Source organism: Eleutherodactylus coqui, chromosome 6 (assembly GCF_035609145.1).
Source record: "Eleutherodactylus coqui strain aEleCoq1 chromosome 6, aEleCoq1.hap1, whole genome shotgun sequence".
Lineage (NCBI taxonomy): Eukaryota > Metazoa > Chordata > Amphibia > Anura > Eleutherodactylidae > Eleutherodactylus > Eleutherodactylus coqui.
The window spans coordinates 146,354,250-146,375,317 of record NC_089842.1 but is presented as its reverse complement, the minus strand read 5'-3'; positions in this window follow the sequence as shown (position 1 = coordinate 146,375,317).

Sequence of the window (21,068 nt, the reverse complement as noted above, 5' to 3'; positions counted from 1 at the left end):
GCGATCACCTACACAGTGCAGAGCGCCTGTCTAGAACAGGTATTTACCACTATATGCTCACTGTATGATGGTCTGTTTTCATTCAGTATCAGAATGGTAATACTACTCAGTCACTGTGTGGTGGTAATGGTAGTAGTGGTTATGATGTGGCAGTATTATTTGTCTTTTGCATAGTGGTATTAACAGTATTATTGACCTTTGTACACTGGGTCCTCTTTGGGAACAGTTTGGAGGGAATGTGTGTTACTTGTGTAGTGTAAAATGTATAGCTGTATTATTAATAAGCATATTGTCTTATAGCTACCCTGACTTTAAGATATAATTCTATAATGTTTGTGTGTGTATATATGGAGAAGGCACTAGCATGACAGAAATACATCTACATATGATTCATTGACTACATAAAGGCTTGTGGACCTGCCTTCTACAATGGGAACACCTGCTCACTTTGCCCAGTTCATCATATCACTTTATGTGGGCCAAGAAGCCGCAATGAGAACTGCATATGGTAATACGATGTGGTTGAGGATCGGGAAAGGAACAAGACAAGGCTGCATTCTATCACCACCACTCTTCAACCTGTATGCAGAAGCAGTCATAAGAAAAGCAAAAACAGAAAAGATCAAAATTGGAGTAAGGATTGGGGCAGAAACATCAGCAATCTCAGATATCCCAACAACACGGCCCTACAAAGCAGAAAAGGTCTGGAGCAACTTATCCTCAAAGTTCAAGAAGAAAGAGAGAAAATGAGATTGTAACTGGACATCCAGAAAATGAAGGTGATGACGACCTTCAAAAATGGAATATGCAGCATAGAGATCCACAATGATGAAATTGACAGAGTCCAGAAGTGGTATAAAATTGATTCATGGGATAAACATTTTAAGCGTGTTTAGCTTGATTATAGAGATTGTAATATGATTATTATATTATTATCATTATGCATTTATTTCAGCCTAAGGCATCCTTCACTCGAGCATCTGCGTTTTCACGCTGGCCACATCGTCTGTGAAAATTTGAACAAAAAACGCGATCAAGTCCTGAACTTAATTAGCGTTTTCTCGTCCATTCACACGGCCGGATGCGACGTATTAAAGTGAAAAGATACGCCACAGCCCAGAAATCCCTCACTCGGCATACATCCTCGGAATGACTTCTAATGCTAAATAGAGGCACCTGTAAGCTTTACCCTGCGATGGGCACAGGTAAACTCCCTCCCCCTTCTTTTTTTCCAGTTGCCATTGAAGTGTATGGGAGCCGCCCGCGTGTATTGGTCGAAAGATAGAGCAAGACCCATCTTTTCCGTCAGCGTATAAATTTGGTCACCGGTTTCGGTCACGTATGGCCTAGTTTTTTCTGGCGCAACGTTTTTACGTGGCTAAAAATCGGTATTCTGAACGAATACATTGGAAGCCATTGCTTCAGATGGTTGTGCTTTTCGTCCAATGTATAAACGTGCTATGTAAAAACGCTCATGTGAACAAGGCCTGAGGATAGGGCTACGCAGCGACTTTGGATGATTGCAGTGTCATACTGTGATATTACATATGTTGGTAGTAAAAATTCCAAAATTCCAAATTACAGCTGTAAGACAGTCTCATAATAGCAAGTCACACTAATTTTTGGGGTTGCATGACTTCTGCCGTCTACCTAGCCTTGACTGTAGTACATTAATTGTAAAAAAAAAAACAACTAGCCATGCGTTTGTGGACGTGCTGCGAAGAAGTAGTTGCTAACCTGCGGGCAGCTTTTTACACACTCACATTTGCACGCTACTTTTCAGCTTTTTAGAACCAGCATTTCAGGCTTGTGCTGTTTGCTGTCATTACTGCTCAGCAGCATCTTGCTCACATTGTACAGCGGCTTATATCGCCTAAAGGGGAGGCTTAAGGAAAACGTCAGATTCATATTGAGGACATGGGAGTTTATGCAAGAACACAGCAGGTCAACACTAGACTTAAAGGGATAATATCCACTTTTTCTAAGTGGGTAAATATAAGATGATCTTCAAAGCAGAAGTGAACAGTTGTCAGTTTGCAGAAAGCATGACAGGTTTTCATATTGAATTTACATAGGTGTTACCAAACTGCCTGCAAGTGAGAATATAATAGCCAACAGCAGTACTACTATTTTTAAGAGTTTATAAATATCAAATAAGTCTGTAAATTAATTAATTTAATTTTGTTGGGTGGCAATGTGTGAGATTTGGATGAGCCAGTGGATGATGAAGAAGACATCATAGACAGTAGTCAGGTTATTGAGCGCACTATGGCCAGCAGAGAGGGTCCGGCCTGTTCAGACCAAGTTAATATTCAGAGCAGGAAACATTAAGGCCCGTTTCACACGGTCTACAAAGCGCATGTATGTGAAGCCCACGGTTTCCAATGGGTTCTTTTACATGACGGATGTTTTGTAGCCTGTAAGAACTCATTGGAAACCATGGGCTTCACATACATGCGTTTTGTAGCGATGTCGCATTGCTACAAAATCTCACGATTTTGTAGACTGTGTGAAACAGACCTTAAAGTCAGTTTATCAAGTGTATTGGCTTTAGGCACTGTAACAAGAGAAGATGTGGGATAAGCTTTACTTTTTTGGTGTCTAACTTGTCTAACTGCAGGTGGTGTAATCGTCTTCAAACTAGTGACAGGATCCCTTTAATGAGCTCAGTTATAGTAGATCCTCTTCTCTGCATCTTGTGGTATACAGACTCGTCAAGCACAAGGATTGGGTGTAGTTGTAACTTTTTAGGCATTAGAAACGCTTGTGAACTCTTACTTGTGACGACTGAAGATCTTGATGATTTTAAAGATGTCTTAGTGCACATCGTTGTCATCGAGAACATGTATGTCCAGCTTGTATACAATCCCTGTACCGGAAAAGCTTATACAGCTTCCTCACTTAGTTGTGATCCAGAATTTGGAAATCAGAACTTCCTAGCTCTGCATTTGGCTTTGTAGACCCCATATATAGTTCATGGGTATCAGATCAGATTTACATTTGGTTGCTTCTTCCCTGTTCCTTGAACACTACTCTTATGAATGTTGTACGCAGTTACTGGTTGTGGGTCACTAGGAAGGTGACTTCTGTATCACAGGGTGACTCAGTCAACTCATAAAGGGTTAACTTGTGCTGCATTCCTTTATCCATGCTCTTATCTCGAACCTAACATGCAAGTTCTGTAAACTTTGTCATACTTTGAGTCATAGATTGAGCATGTGATCTCAGTAGTCACAGCTGGTTCTGGGTGGTATAAATGTATCAGTGTCACTAGATTAGTTCATTATGGAAATATTCTAAATATGTGTCATGTGGTTAATTGGTGCATAAAGCTACATATATGGGGAACTATTTACAACAGTTAGGATCTATTCTCCAGAAACAGTAGGAAAGTATTTGAATAAGGAATTCTACCTAAAAGCCATTTCCATCTGGGAAAAGATGACATCTTTGGTGCCACCACCCAAAGGGAATGCTATTGAGGATTAGAAAAACTAATTTATTTGTTTTCCACTCTTGTCCCTTGTATGTATTTGGTATGTGACCTCAGCCCTAATCACTGGAATGGCAAAGAGCTGCAATACCAGACACAGCCCATGCACATAAGTGGCACTATTCCTGGGAAAAAGGAGACCCTGTCTTGTAAATTCTGGACAATCCCTTTAATGGTCTGTTGCAGCCAGTGTTTCACAGATATCTAGCTACAAAAGGGGCCCCAGTGGTAACATTCAGTTACATCTCATGCAGATATGCAAATGATTAGATTTGTGGAGTAATTAGATCAATGGTCTTGCCTAAAATTGGGTCCACCCTTGGCCTACTAAAAGGCTCTCAGAGGCTACTTATGTTTAGTGGACCTCTTTTTCCGCTTGTGTAGAGCTTGTTAACCAAAGAGATTTCGCCCAATTAACCGAGTTTTACAGGAGGCACATTATTGAAATGCAAGAAGCTAAATGGTCATATCAACTAATTGCCGCCACCTGGGTCGTTCTGACCAGACTGTTAGGAGATGTGCAGACCAGTGGATACGTGAGGGCACGCACACAAGGAGACCGGGTTCAGGATGCCCTCGACAGACCGCTGCGGGCTCCCGTATGCGGAATCCGACCTGTTCGTGTGCAGGCGGCTTTACATTGATCACGTGTGCAACAAAGTTTGAAGTTTGAAGGGCAAAGTGACAGCAAAGTTTGCTTCTTCCTTCAAGTGAGCAGGCAAGCTACCATTAACCTCTCTGCCTCTCTGTACTTAGAAATGGGGTAAAAAGGTGAGCTTTCTGAAGACAAATGTGTTATGGACTGTAATAGGAGTTTCATAAGTCCAATGAATTCACTCTCTAGAGGACATGGGGCTCTGTCAAAAAACAGAGCTCCAAGCCAGAGGCGTAACTTGAAGCTCCTGGGCCCCGAAGCAAAACTTGTAACAGGGCCCCCAACTATAATGCTTTACTCATAGTACTGGGTTCCCTATATGGAGAAGAGAGGCCTTATGGGCCCCCTAAGGCCTCATGTCCACGGGGAAAATCAGATCCGCTGCAGATTCTCAATGGAGAATCTGCAGCGGGTCCCTCCTGCCCCGCGGACATGAGCGCCGAAAATAGCAATTTAAAAGCATTTACCTATCCGTAGCGGGCGGGGACGCTCTGCTCTTCCTCAGGCCGGATCTTCATTTTCGGCCGGCGGATGAATTCCTGACGCCGGCGGCACGTCGCCGACGTGCCGCGCGCATGCGCCGGGCACATCCGCCGAGCCGAAGCAAGGGAGATGCGGCCGTGAGGAAGAGAAGAGCTTCCCGGTCCGCTGCGGGTGAGTAAATGCTTTAAATTCCTATTTTAGGTCTCCCGCGGATCCGGACGGCTTCCATAGGCTTCAATAGAAGCCCGCGGGAGCCGTCCCCGCGGGAGACCCGCATGAAAATGGAGCATGGTCCAGATTTTTTCATGCTCCATTTTTTTTTAAATCACTTTTATTGACGATCCGCGGGTATTTATGTACCCCGCGGGTGGTCAATGCATCCCTATGGGGTGCGGATCCGCGTGCAGGTAATCCGCTGCGGATCCTAAATCATATTTTCCCCGTGGACATGAGCCCTTAGGCTCCTGGGCCCGGGTGCAACCACATCCCCTGCATCCTTTATAGTTACGCCCCTGTTCCAAGCTCCGCTTATAGATATGTAAAAAATCGGCAAAAGATTGTAAAACTATTGAATTTTCATTGATGTGAATGATATTTTTAGAAATACTTTCAAAATGCCATTTTCCACATAAATACTGCAATTGTGTTACTGTGATGTAGTTTTCCACAGCAGCGGCTGTAGAAATATTTCCTATAACTGGGTCTTTAAGAACAGCATGTGCTACCAGAATCAGGTATTTGTGTGTGGGGTTTGCTTTGGTTTTTGGAAGCCACACTACTACCAACACACAGAAGTCTCACAAATTCTTAATAGTGTTGTTATATTGTATAGCCGAGAAAGTACTACCCTGTTTCCCTGAAAATAAGACATCCCCTGAAAATAAGACATGATTTTCCAGAATTTTTGAGGATGCAAAATGATTTTTCAGGCTTTTTGAGGATGCTTGAACTATAAGCCCTTCTCCAAAATTAAGCTCTGCTAATAGTTAATTAAAATAGTCAATTTAAATAGTGTCCAGGCAGCTATACATGTAAAAAAGTTAAACCTTTTTGAACAAAAATTAATATAAGACACTGTCTTATTTTCGGGGAAACACGGTATATGACGTAACAACAAGCCCTGACACTATTACCAGTATTATTGTATTTATTTTAAAGTGCTTTTAATTTCAGGACACTGTATGTATGAAAAGGGTTTTAGTGCAATTAATGAGACTAAGCAATAAACTTGACTACAGAACTGACAAACTGATACACATGGAGAGAGGACCCTGTCCACAACTGCTTACAATCTTCAAGGGGAGAGGGAAAGAGATAGTAGGTAACATAGTAACATAGTATGTTAGGCTAAAGGCAGACAAAGTCCATCTAGGTGAGACTGTTTCCACCCCCCTTGTTGATCCAGAGGATGGCAAAAAAAACAATGATGCAATAATGGCAGTCAGAATAATCCCTGGATTAACGTTTTGAAAGTTCTTACCTGACTCCAAGACCCGGATCAACAACCCCGCTGGTTATTTAATGTCTATATCCTAGCGCTCTAGATAGGCATCTAGTCCCCTCTTAAACTCCTCTATTGTGCCACGTCCTCAGGCAGAGAGTTCCACAGTCTCACTGCTCTTACAGCAAAGTGCCTTATATAGTAGAAGAATAATGTTCTCGTCCCTCGCCCCGATACCTCTTTTAATGCACCCCATAACTGGATATGCTTTTGCAGCAGCTGACTGGCATTGATTGCTCCAGTTAGGTCTACAGTCAACTAGTACCGGTAGGTCTTTTTTCATCTCACTTTTCTCTAGCAGTACCCCATTTAGTGTATATTGGTGACATCCGTTTCTCCTGCCCATGTGCATAACCTTACATTTACCAATATTGAACTTCATTTGACATTTTCTACCCAAGCCCCCAGCTTATCTAGGTCCATTTGCAGCCGTGCATTGCCCTCCGTTGTATTAATTATCTTGTATAATTTCATATCGTCTGCAAATATCAATATTTTACTGTGCAGTCCCTCTATCAGGTCATTGGTAAATTTATTGAACAGAATGGGGCCTAGCACTGAGCCCTGTGGCACCCCATTAGCAATAGTGGCCCAATCAGAGTACGAATTATTACCACCCTCTGCTTTCTATCTCCAAGCCAGTTCTTTACCCAGATACACACATTTTCGCCCAGACCGAGCCATCTCATTTTATATATCAACCTATTAGAAAAATCTAGATATACGAGATCAATAGACTCTCCCAGGTTCAGCCTAGAACTTACTTCATTGTAGAAGCTGATCAAATTGGTCTGACATGATCGTCCCCTCATGAACCCATACTGATGAGGAGTTATACTGTTGTTTTCCTTGAGGTATTCCAGGATGGCGTCTCTCAGAAACCCCTTGAATATTTTTACAATTATTGAAGTGAGACTTACCAGCCTGTAGTTACCAGGCTCTCTTCTTGGCCCCTTTTGTATATTGGAACCACATTGGCAATACACCAATGCAGTGGTACAACCCCGGTCTTGATAGTGTCCCTAAATATAAGAAATAGCGGTCTGTCTTTCACGTCACTTAGTTCCCTTAGGACCCTCGGGTGTATTCCATCTGGACCCGGCGATTTGTTGATTTTAATCTTTTTTAAACCGGCTCTGCACTTCCTGCTGAGTTAGGCTGGTGATATTTTGCGGGAAATTCGTTTTATTCCCCTGGATCTCGTGTGACATTTCTTTTTCATTCATGAATATACTTGAGAAAAAACTATTTAATACATTCGCCTTCACCCCTTCATCTTCCATGGTTTCTCCTGTATAACTTGTTAAAGGGCCAGTGCTTTCAGTGCAAAGGTGAGGTGAGGTTCTTTCAGGTGAGGGTAGAAGCTGCTCATATGGGGGTGTGTTGTGGCAGAAGGAATTATTGTAGGTGGGTTGCCTTTCAAGGTGGGGAAGAGTCTTATCCTTCGCGGTAGTGAGTATGAGGAGCAAGAAGGCAAAGAAGGAAGTCTTGCATGGACCTGTGATTATGTGTGCATAAGTATCAGGATAATACATGAGAGATGTATGAAAGGGACAGGGTATGAATAGCCTTATATGTGATTGATAATATTTTGAACTGAATAGGAAGCCAGTGAAGGGATTGGTACATGGGATAGACAAGGTTGTAGCAAAGGAAAAGATGGATTAGTCAGACAGCTGAGTTGAGGGTGGAATGGGGGGACACAAGAATTTTAGATGGGTGACCACTAAGAAGAAAGTTGCAGTAATCTAGCGGGACATGAGGAGGTCATAAGAAATCTTGACTGTATGTTTATACTAAGGAGGTATTTCCATCTTAAGGCCGGTTTAGACACAACGATTCTCGCTCAAAAAAACGCTCAAAGCCGTCTTTTGAGCGAGAATCGTTAGGTCTAAGGCCTTAGTCAGAAGGGCGTTTTTAGCCGCGATTTGCGCATGCGCATGCGTCCGGCGATTTTATAAAACCATTGCTTTGCAATGGTATCGGACACATGAGCGCTTTTTATGCGCTCGTCCGATAAATTATAGAACAGAAATCGCAGATCGCACCTATCTGCGATCTGCGATTCCTGTTCTCTTCTCTATATGCGCTCAATGGGGCCGGTGGCAGCAGCGCCGACCCCATTGAGAAGATATAGAAGACAAATCATTCTTCTCTGCCACAGCTGTAACAGCTGTGACAGAGAAGAACGATGTTTGCCCATTGAATTCAATGGAGCCGGCAATACAGCCGCTCCATTGAAAGCAATGGGCTGCCGGCGTGCGCGGGGTGAATTGTCGGGAAGGGCTTAAATATATAAGCCCTTCCCTGCAATTCATCCTAAAATGTGTTAAAATAAAAAAAAAATTGTATACTCACCTTTCCGCTGCAGCCGGAGTCCAGCCGCGGCCGCTGTCAGTTCTCCTGAACTGCTTCTCGGCACTATTCAGCCGGCGGGGCTTTAAAATCCCCGCCTGCTCAATGATCTGCCTCTGATTGGTCACAGCCCTGACCAATCAGAGACAGGTTTCACTAACACACCCATTCATGAATTCATGAATGGGTGAGTGACTGCTGCCTCTCAGCGCTGAGCCAATCAGGGGCAGGTCTGACTCACATCCATTCATGAATTCATGAATGGGTGTGAGTGAGACATGCCTCTGATTGGCTCAGCGCTGAGCCAATCAGGGGGCAGGTCTGACTCACACCCCCTTCACACCCACTGCAGGACGGCCGCGCGGAGCTCCGGCTGCCGGGAGAAGGTGAGTATATATATATTTTTTATTTTTACACATTTTAGGATGAATTGCAGGGAAGGGCTTATATATTTAAGCCCTTCCCGACAATTCATCCCGGGCTCGCCCGCAGCGCATTGCTTTAAATGGAGCCGGCTCTATTGCCGTCTCCATTGAATGCAATGCGCTGGACAGCTCCGGCCCGTTTCTAATGAAACGCGGCTAGGAGCAGATTTTCGGGCAATTTGCGGGCGACTTGCGCGCACCGGTCACGCGATTTGCGGATGCGCATCCGTCATGCGATCCGCAAATCGCGTGAAAAAACGCCCGTGTGACTAAGGCCTTACTGCACAGACATCGAGCAGTTTTCCTTAACGAGTCGCTGATCGGTCTCTTTCAGCATGCTAAAAGAGAACAATCAGCGTTATCAGTGCCGCACGCTGAGTTCACAGTGAGATACCACTGACACTATTGTTTCAGCTGGTATCCCACTCTGCGAACAGAGCCGGAGTATGAAGAACACAGCAGTCCAGCTGCAAGAGTATTGCCGACACCCTGGCAGTGATTTTCGGGGAAGGGCTTTAAATATAAGCCCTTCCCTGAAAATCCTCCGTAGCTGGTGTAAAAGTTAAAAAAATATATATACTCACCTCTCCGCTGCTACTGGGGCTCAGCCACGTATAGCTGGGTCTTCTGTCTGCACTGCTTTGAAGTTCTGCTGAATGTGCTGTATCTGATTGGCTGTGCGCTGCCTGATGAAAGACCTTCAAAGCAGTGCTGGGAGAAGACCCGGCTACACGCGGCTGAGCCCCGGCAGCGGCGGAGAGGTGAGTATATATATATATATTTTTTTTTATTTTTTACACATGCTATGGATGATTTTCAGGGAAGGGCTTATATTTACATATATATTATTAGCCCTTCCCTGAAAATCACTGCGGGGTTGCCTGTGTTCTGCATACCCAGCTCAGATATTAGCTGAGCGGTCTGAGAAGACAACAGCTTATGCAGAAGATAGCGGTCCCGCTTGTCTTTTGCATACAGCGTGAGCCTTCATTTACACACTTATGTAAAGTGAACGCTCAAAACTGTCACTCAAACTGCCATTTGAGCGAATTTTGAGTGATCATATTGCCATGTAATGCAAACAATGATTATCGCTCAAAAGTTGCTCAAAAGACATCTATTGTTATGTCTAAATGGGGCATTAGCTTTTCATGACCAAGATGGGAAAACCGAGAGCATTGTTCTGTCCACCTGTTTGGGAGAGCAGAGCGCTTAGAACAGCGCAGTTTCATAGCTCTCATTGAAGTAAATGGGATCTATGGAAACAGCATAGCACAGTGCACTACGCTGTTTGCGTAACTCCGGGAGAGGATAGGAACATGTGAAGCATGGCAGAAACATGCTGGGCCAGTATGACTGCTCCCTTCCTTACTGGAAAAAAACGCAAAAAGCATATTTTGATCTGGAGGTGGAGTCAGCTCAGAACTACGTACCCTGAAAGCCAAGCGTATATGGAGATCAGAAACAGGATTGCATTTAACATTTGAATCTTTGTAGCAATGCTAATATCTTTGCCATCAGGGAGCTCCCTCTCAGCAATTGAGTTTGTGCATTTTTGAATAATCTTCAGCAGTATTTTGCTTGCATGTGATATGAGTGCGATGGTCCGATAGTTGCAGCATTCTTGCGTATCACCTCTTGCGTATCACCTGGGACAAAGTCTGATCATGTCCAGTCTTTGGGCCAAGATTTGGTCTTCCAGATCTGTTAACATGTTTACTGCATTTTCCTGATCAACTCAATCAGTGATTCTGTCATAGAAGGAAATTAGATTAGTCAGGCAGGACTTTCTTGTTACAAATCCATGCTGGCTCTGGTTAATTACTCCATTCTCATCCAAGTACTTGCATACATGCTTTTTAATAATTTGCTCAAAGATGTTTCCTGGTATATAAGTCAGTCTCACAGGCTTGTAGTTTTCTGGGTCCTCTTTTCCCCCTTTTTTGAAAATAGGTACATTTTCCCTTTTCCAATCTTTTGGGACTTCTCCTGTTCTCAAGGAATTTTTAAAGATTACAATGAGTTGTTCAGCAATTACCTTCACTGCTTCCTTCAGTACCATAGGATGTAATTCATCTAGACCTGGACACTTGAATTAATTTAGGTTAGCTAAGTATTCCCTCTCCATCTCTCTGTTTATAGATAGCCTGCATTATTTTATTCCTCCAATAGCACAGGGAAGTTGATGTTGCATTTACTTTCTGAGAGAAAATAGATACAAAATAGTAATTTAAAAGTTCGGCCTTCTCAACATGATTCTTAACCAATTCACCATTTTCATCCTGTAAACATCTTATAGCATCTTTGAATTTTCTTTTGCCTTTGACATACCCCCCAAATCTTTTTTTTATTGCTTTTGGCTTCTCTTGCAAGTCTTAAAGGGGTTCTGTCATTAAAAACAAAAAATTTTATACTTACCTATTGCTCCCCAGGCAGCCTGCTTACCTCTTCTTCTTATCCCAAATCTTCTCCTGGAGCCGCTTGTCAATTCGGTCACGTGACCTCCAGCACCCGATTTTCTTCCATCCGGTCAAAAAGCGTACACTGCCTACCTTCCGCTTCCTTCAGGTCAATGTACGCATACGTCACTAGTGACGTGTGCGTACATTGTCTTGTGAGGAAGCGCGGAATGAAGGTAGCCGCGGAGACAACGGCACGACTGCGCACGCGCGAGACAGCGGCACACGACTGCGCATGCGCGAGTCTGCGGTGCGCTCGCGCTCGCCTGGGAGCGCGGCACACGACTGCGCATGCGCGAGTCTGCGGCGCGCTCGCGCTCGCCTGGGAGCACGTTACACGTGCACACTCTCTGCCAATAGAAATGTATCCCTGACACTGTTGTCAGGCAGAATACATTTCTATTAGCCAATGGAAATGCAAGCTTCTGCTGCCTCTCGGCCAATAGAAATGTATCCCTGACACTGTTGTCAGGCAGAATATATTTCTATTAGCCAATGGAAATGCAAGCTTCTGCATATAAGCATATATATATTTTATTTATATAAATATATATATATAAATAAAAGTATATATATAAAAAAGCATATATGTGTGTGCATATATAAATATATGCATATATATGTGTGTGTGCATATATAAATATATGCATATATATATGTGTGTGTGTGTGCATATATATATATATGCATATATATATGCATATGCATATATATATATATGCATAAATATATATATGCATATATATATATGCATATATATATACGCATATATATATATACGCATATATATATATATACACATATATATATACGCATATATATATATATACACATATATATATATATATGCATATATACATATATATATATATATATATACATATATATATGCATATATACATATATATATATATATATACATATATATATGCATATATACATATATATGCATATATACATATATATATGCATATATACATATATATATATGCATATATACATATATATATATATATGCATATATATATATATGCATATATATATATATGCATATATATATATATGCATGCATATATGCATATATATATATGTATATATGCATATATGTGTATATATATATATGCATATATGTATATATATGTATATATATATATATATGTATATATATGTATATATATATATATATGTGTATATATATGTATATATATATATATGTATATATGCATATATATATATATATATTTATGCATATATATATATATATATATATATATATATGCATATGCATATATATATGCATATATATATATGCACACACATATATGCTTTTATATATATATATATATATAAAAATAAAAGTATATATATAAAAAGCATATATGCATATATATATATATATATATATATATATATATATATATTTATATGCATATATATGCTATCTGTATCTGTCTACCCGTCTGTGTCTATCCGTCTGTATTTATCCGTCTATCCGTCTGTATTTATCCGTCTATCCGTCTGTATTTATCCGTCTATCCGTCTGTATTTATCCGTCTATCCGTCTGTATTTATCCGTCTATCCGTCTGTATTTATCCGTCTATCCGTCTGTATTTATCCGTCTACATTTATCTCTCTATGCATCTGTATTTATCCATCTATCCGTCTGTAATTATCCGTCTGCATTTATCCGTCTGCGTCTGCCCGTCTATCCATCCGTGTCTATTCATCTATATGTTTATGTGTATATACACACATATATCTATCTAGCTTTATTTGTCTGTGTGTGTGTATATGGCGGTTTCAGGCGAATGTAATTTTCTTCCCTTATGCGGCCATGATTGTCACGGCCGTATATTGGGACAAAACTAAGCCTATGATTACTATGGTTTCTCTCTCGTTAATACTTGACCGAGAAAATATAGGACCTGCCCTATGAATACTATGTGCGTGAAAGATCAGGCGGGCGCCGTATTCCCACCATTTATTTTGTTTCTTACAGTTGCTCCTACAGCGGTGTGTGTATGTATGTATGTATGTATGTATGTGTATATATATGACACACACATACACACATCGCAATGCATTGTTCTTACAAGGCGCACTGCACTGGCAGACACACTCGCATATTTGCCATGCGAGATATTGGTTTGAGTTTCTCGGGCTGATATAGTGCTCACTTGTGTAAAATCAGCCACAGAGAATGAATTTAACATCACCAAAGTCATAAAGCTATACATTGCCCTCTATTGTCAGCATGCTGTTATCCTGACCCCCAAGTGTCAATGCATAATGCATCCCAAGTGGCAGCGTGCCCACCCATATCACGTCTTGTATCCAAGCTAGAGGCGATACAACAGGGTCCTAGAACGTCCATGCCCGTCCGTTTCGCATTTTGAATCCAAGCTAGAGGTGGTACAACAGGGTACTAGAGCCTCCATGCCTGCCTGTATCACATCTTGTATCCAAGCTAGAGGTGGTACAACGGGATACTAGAGCCTTCATGCCTGCCTGTATCACATCTTGTATCCAAGCTAGAGGTGGTACAACAGGGTACTAGAGCCTGCATGCCCGCCCGTATCACATCTTGTATCCAAGCTAGAGGCGGTACAACAGGACATACATATATACATACAATAGGACCAGCTTTACACAGATTTAAGTGCAGTTGCGCACACTTTTGTGCACTTTTTTGTCTCTCTGAGGGCAGCCGCACATGGGTGTAAGCGTGGAACGTACATGTCCTATGCAGTGTGTAGATATATTACTATACATATTATATGTGTGTGTGTGTATGTATGTGTATATATATATACACACACACATACATACATATATCTATACACACACATCTTGATACATATACGCATAGATAAATGTATATATACATACACTCATACAATACATTGCATGGGGAATATTCCTGTTTTTACTATGTGGAGTGACTACTGTGAGTGATTTTTATGAGTGACTGCTATGAGTGACTGCTTTGAGTGACTACAGTGAGTGGCTACTGTGAGATTGCAAGGAAGATCTGGAGGCCCTTGGGAAACTCTGGGTGTTCAGAGACCCAGGGAGAAACACTAGCAGATTTTGGTAGACTGCAGGCAGGACTATTCACTGCACTGGATGGGCGGAAGTAGCTTTGTGAGGGCGGAAGTGGTCAGCACAGCAAGGGGTGCTGGGAGATGACCTCCTAGCAGGAGGGGCTGAAGATGTAAACAGAGCATGGAGGTGAAAAATGAAGCCTAGGTAAGTACTACTTCTGAAAAAACGTTTTATATGTGTTATTTACCACAGGTTGTGCCAGCGGGGCAGATTTACTGGAGAAAAAAAATACAGATTGTAATGACAGAACCCCTTTAAGTCATTATTAGATTTACTGACACTTGCCCTACAGTTATGCAGACTGCATTAAATTCTTTAGATTTGCCCCCTCTTTCCATTTGATAAACATATTTATCTTTCATTTTAGCATGTGTTTAATTTCTGTTTTCAGATATCCTGGCCTCTTTAAATGCTTTATTTTCCCCCTTTTAGGGATTGTTAATAGAGATGAGCGAGCATACTCGCTAAGGACAATTGCTCGATCGAGCATTGTCCTTAGCGAGTATCTCCCCGCTTGGAAGAAAAGGTTCGGCTGCCGGCGCGGGTGACAGGTGAGTTGCAGCCATGAGCAGGGGAGAGTGGGGGGGAGAGAGAGGGAGAGGGAGATCTCCCCTCCGTTCCTCCCCGCTCTCCCCCGCTGCTCCCCGCCCGCCGCTGGCAACCGAATCTTTGCTCCCGAGCGGGCAGGTACTCGCTAAGGGCAATGCTCGATCAAGCAATTGCCCTTAGCAAGTATGCTCGCTCATCTCTAATTGTTAATGATTATGCTTTGAGAATCTCATTTTGCTATATTTCCCTAACCCTCATACCAACATTCTTGGACATTTACATCCTTAAGAATATCCAGGCACTGGATCCTTAGAAACCTCTTTCTGAGTTCTGTAAAATCTGCCTTTCTGAAATCCAACCTTGAAGTCTGGGTCTTCCTATGCCTTCCTCTCCTCATTATCCAAAATTCAATGATAGCATGAACACTGCCTCCTAAGGTCCCAGTCACCCGTACTTACTCAATCATTCTCTCCCTTTTGGTAAGAAGTAGGTCCAATATAGCAGATCCCCTTGTTTTCTCCTCTACCTTTTGCAAGATAAAATTGTCAGCAAGAGCGGATAAGAATTTGTTGGATCCATTACTTTTGCCTGAGAGAGATTCCCAACAAATGTTTGGATAGTTAAACTCTTCCACGATCACCATGTTAATAGTAAGATTAAAGAATAAAACATAATCTGTACTCCTAAGGAACAATCAGTGATGGAGCCATTACTTACATGAAAAAAGGAAGGGGGGGATAAACTCCTGAATAGGGGAACCACCTCCCTAGGACTAAGAGACCCAAATAGAGTCTAATGAAGACAATATTGAAAAAGGCACTTTTGATGCGCCGAAATGTGTTTCATGATTTTCTATCTAAAATAAAAGTTTGTCTTCATTGGACTCTATTTGGATCTCTTACTTTTAGGGAGGGGGTTCCCCTGTTCAGGTGTTTACCCCCTCCCTATTCCATGTAAGTACCAACTTCTTCACTTATTGTTCATTATGAGCGCAGAGAATTTTTTATTTTTTACTCTTACTATTCTGTTTGTACCCATTTTTTCTTAAATTTGGGTACCCTCTCTTGCTGAACTCCCTTGGTGTGGATGCCCTGCGCGACATGAAGACGATTGACCATAAGCTGAGTCTGCCAGGACTGCAGGTGCTAACGGGTTGGTTCCCTTCCTCGGGGGACCCCCCGCATGCGCCAGGTAAGCTCTATTCTTCTTTTACGGATTTACAACTCAATTGCCAAGGCGCTATCCTGCTTACTTGTGATGATCACTATGTCGTACTTTTATGAGAATTTGGCCATCTGATGTAGAAAGAGTTCATCTGTATCTTCTGCTTGTCCAGGCGGCCTATAGTAAATGCCTACAATGGTGTCCTTTCTGTTGTTCTCTGCTTATATTCTTACCCAAACAGTTTCTACAGAACTACCATGCTCTGAAGCTTGCATCTCTGTGGTGATGTATGTTTTTCTAACATTCAACGCAATACCTCCTCCCCTTTTATTAAGTCTGTTTCTTATAAACTAGTTGTATCCTTCAAGCCTTGTATTCCAATTATGTGCATCATCCCACCAAGTTTTAATGATGCCTATGACATCAAATTTATCTTCCTGTGTTATCAGCTCCAATTCTCCTTGTTTGTTTTCCATGCTCTGTGCATTTGTGTAGAAACATTTTAGTTTGTGATCAGGGTCTCTTGCTCCTCTACTTTTCATCTGTTCTTACTTTCCACTTCTAATAGCAAGGTTCTCAATTGTATTAATGAGCTGTATATTTTTGCTTTGCCTTAGACTTCCCTTCCCATATTGTTTTTGCTTAATGCTTTCCTGATGAGTGTAGCAAGGCGTCTGCCAAATATATGCTTTCTGTCTTTGTAAGGTGCAACTAATCTCTAGCAAATAGTCCATCATATAGGTAATCCACTACACGGTCTAGAAATCTAATTGCTGACGGCACCATCAACGTAGCCAGTTGTTCACCTCTAGAATCCTGTTCCATCTCCTTATTCCATGGCCATCCACTGGGATGATGGATGAGGAGACCACCTGTGCTCCTAATTCTTTCACTTTCCTGCCGAGGTCTTCAAGTCTCTGACACAAAGTACTTTTTTGCAGTGTCATTTGTCCCTACATGTATTAGTAGGAATGGGTAGTGGTGGTCTATAGAACTGAAGAGGCTTGGTAGCCTATCAGATGCACCTTTAATTTGTGCACCTAGAAGACAGCACACCTGTTGTGAGGTTATGTCAGGTCTACAGACAGCAGCCTCTGTTCCTTTCGATAAGGAATCCCCCACAACCACCATTCTTCTTTTTGTCTTCAGAACAACACCTATTTTTCTCCATCCAAGAGGATCCGGTATACTTACTACACTGTTCTTTGTTGATGAAGTCATATCTTGATGTACCTCATTGTCGTTCTCCTGCGTGAGAGCCTGGTACTGGTTCCCGAGCAGTATGGGTGCTGGCTGATCCTGATCCTCCTGCTTCTTTGGGTCACATGCTTCCATTCATCTGCTTCTGCAGGTACGCTGCACATTTATTTTCTTTCAGTATTCTGAAGAGTCATTTCTACTCTGTCAAGAAAATCCTAATTTGCCTTTTAGGGGTTGTCCCGCGAAACAAAGTTGGGGTATACACTTCTGTATGGCCATATTAATGCACTTTGTAATGTACATTGTGCATTAATTATGAGCCAAACAGAAGTTATTCACTTACCTGTTCCGTTGCTAGCGTCCCCGTCTCCATGGTGCCGTCTAATTTTCAGCATCTAATCGCCCGATTAGACGCGCTTGCGCAGTCCGGTCTTCTCCGTGTTGAATGGGGCTGCTCGTGCTGGAGAGCTGCTCCTCGTAGCTCCGCCCTGTCACGTGTGCCGATTCCAGCCAATCAGGAGGCTGGAATCGGCAATGGACAGAAGACCTGCGGTCCACCGAGGGTGAAGATCCCGGCGGCCATCTTCGCAAGGTAAGTAAGAAGTCACCGGAGCGCGGGGATTCGGGTAAGTACTATCCGTTTTTTTTTTTCAACACATGCATCGGGTTTGGGGGGGGGGGGCTATTGAAAAAAAAAAAAAACGTTTCTGTGCGGGACAACCCCTTTAATGAGTTTCAATGTAGCTATTCTCTCCTGAAGACTATGCACCTTTACCTCCAATAGAGACACAAGCTTGCATTTCTGGGAGATGATGTTTGTTTTTTCCCCTGGTAGGTCTGTAAACATATAGCTACTCTCCCCTTCCATGTTGCAAATAGTCTGTTGATGTCCACTTCTGCAAGTCAAAAATTCTCGTAATGATATTTAACCTAAAAGATGTTACTAAGGCCTCATGTCTACAACTGCACAGATTCTGAGTGCGGAATCATGCACAGAATCCGTGCGTCCCCGCAGCCATGGGATATTTTAGCACCTTTCCAGATCCAGTGCGGGTCTCCTCCTTTTTAATTTAAATCTGCTGCTTTCCCACGGGAGCCGTGGCACATCTGCAGTGTCAGCTGCAGGTGTGCCATGGATCGGACAACTTCCATTGACTTCAATGGAGGCCGTCAAGGCGGGATCTGCAGAAAAATGGAGCATGCCGTGATTTTTTCCTGCACGTGTGATCCACACAACGGGAAAACATTGGCATCTGCTTGCTTTAAATTCTTTAGTGGATGCTAATGCATCATCGTGATTTGCAGTTGCCTCTTGCGGGTTCCGCAAATCAAATCCGCCCGTGGACATTGGGCCTTTGTGTAAAAATTCCAGCGCGGTCTGACAGTATCTTCCAAACAGCTTGACCTGGCTTCACCCAGCAATCGTCACACTTACAGTGACTCTTCACTCTTCCCAGAATGCACCAGGAACAAGCAAATTATCCTCCTGAAGCTCCAATCTCTGGTCTGAAAACCTGACAACATAGTACCAGAGGCTGATCCTGGGGGGAGTCGAGCCTATGTCTTTACTGGATCTGGGGGTCAGAAAGGATGATTTTCAGTCAGAGCAACTGGAACCAAACCCTTTCCAGGGCAAGGGAAAATATAAGGGTAATCAATAGTGGTCCTGTAGAGCCTGATGTTAATATGATTTTCTCATGTATAATGTTGAAAAATGATTTGCTAAAAAAGGGGACAATAACGTGCAACAGTTAATTGTCCAAAGGTGATATTGGAGAACCGTTCTGGATCTGATGTATGGTCGTATTTTAAGTAGCCTTTTGGGAGTCCAGAAAACCTCAGAGAGGATATTACAGATAATCTATTGGCTAGGTGTACAGGGGGATGTCAAAAAATATTGTGAGTCATGCCAAGAGTTCAAATTTCAGTCTAATTTTACACAGGCTAAAATTGCATTCGGGAATGTGTGATTTCCCCGCAAATGCGAGGCATTTTTGTGTTAAAACCGGGACTTCATATTCGTGCGAGATTTGTAAGTCTCATGCGATTTTTCTCAGCTGTGTGAAAGCATCCTCAGGCTCAAGGCCTCACTATCGTAGTCTCATGCCACCTATGCCTATTACGGTGCCTTTTGATCACATAGGTATGGATCTAGTTGGCCCATTGGTAAGGGCCTCCTAGAGACACCAACATATTTTGGTGATGGTAGATTATGCTACTTGCTATCCTGAGACAATTCCTTTGCGTTATACTTCATCCAAGGTGATTGCAAAGGAATTAGTCCACATATTTAGGCTGATGCACTGGCGTAACTATAGGGGATGTGGTTGCCCCCGGGCCCAAGAGCATTAGGGGGCCCATAAGGCCTCTCTTCTCCATATAGGGAGCCCAGTACTATGAATAAACCATTATAGTTGGGGGCCCTGTTGCAGGTTTTGCATTGGGGCCCAGAAGCTTCAAGTTAAGCCTCCGGCCAGGTGTGTATTTCTAAAGAGATACTCCACAACCAGGGGATCTCCTTCATGTTGAGAGTGATGAAAGAACTAGTTAATATAAATAGAGTAATTACACATCTCTGTTTACCATTCGCAAACTGATAGCTCGGTTTAAAGATTTAAGAAAACTTGAAAGCAAATGCTAAAAAGGTGATATACAGGGCTGGAAAAGACTGTGTTTTCCCATTATCATACCTGGTGTTTGCTATAAGAGAGGTGCCACAGTCATATTTGGGGTTTTCACACTTTAAATTACTGTATGTAAGAGATCCCGAGTCTCTTTGATATAGCTAAAGAGGTGTGGGAGGGACGAATCACCCCTTTTAAAACTGTTATGGAACATATCTCCCAAATTCATGTTTACATTACAGCTGTTATGCCCATTCTTAAACAACACGCATAACAGGCTCAACGAGCCGGAGAGACGAGTTATGATAGAAGGGCCAAAGTACATATTTTTGAGCCTGGAGATCAAGTGTTGGTCCTTATTCCGACAGTCGAAAACAAGTTCTCAGCCAAAAGGCAGGGACTGTTTGAAATTAAAGAAAAACTCACTGATTTTACATATACGGCATATCAAGCAAGGAAAAAAAATGGAACAGGTTTACTACGTAAGGGCTTTTGCACACGGGCGGATTTCATTTGCAGAATCCAGGGCTGGCGGCTGCCCCTGGATTCTGCAGCAAATACCGCCCATAGCCCCCTATCTGCTCGTGGCAGAAAAATCGCAGCATGCTTCATTCTGTGCGGTTTTTCTGCACCGACGACTTCCATTGAAGTCAATGGAAGCCGTCTGTCCCACGGCCCTTCCCCAGGGAGCACTGCAGAAGGGTTGGGGGATCCGCATCATTGCCTAGCGAAAGCGCGGCTTTATCTGTACTGCGCATGCGCAACGGCTGGCGCTCAGGCAGTACAGAAAAAGAAGAATCCAGACAGGTGAGTATGGTCACCGGCCGGACACAGAGTTGGATCCTGCTACAGAACTGGCTCCGGCTACGACTGAGGAGTTATCAGATGTTCAAAAAAAGGAGGCAAGACAGTTAGTTCTCCAGAATGAAGACTTCTTTTCAGAAAGGTCAGGCTGAACTATGATGATTAAACACAATATTACAGAACCAGGTACAAAGCCTGACATGAAGCCGTCTCCAAACAAATAAAAACCATGTTAGAATTAGGCTGCCTG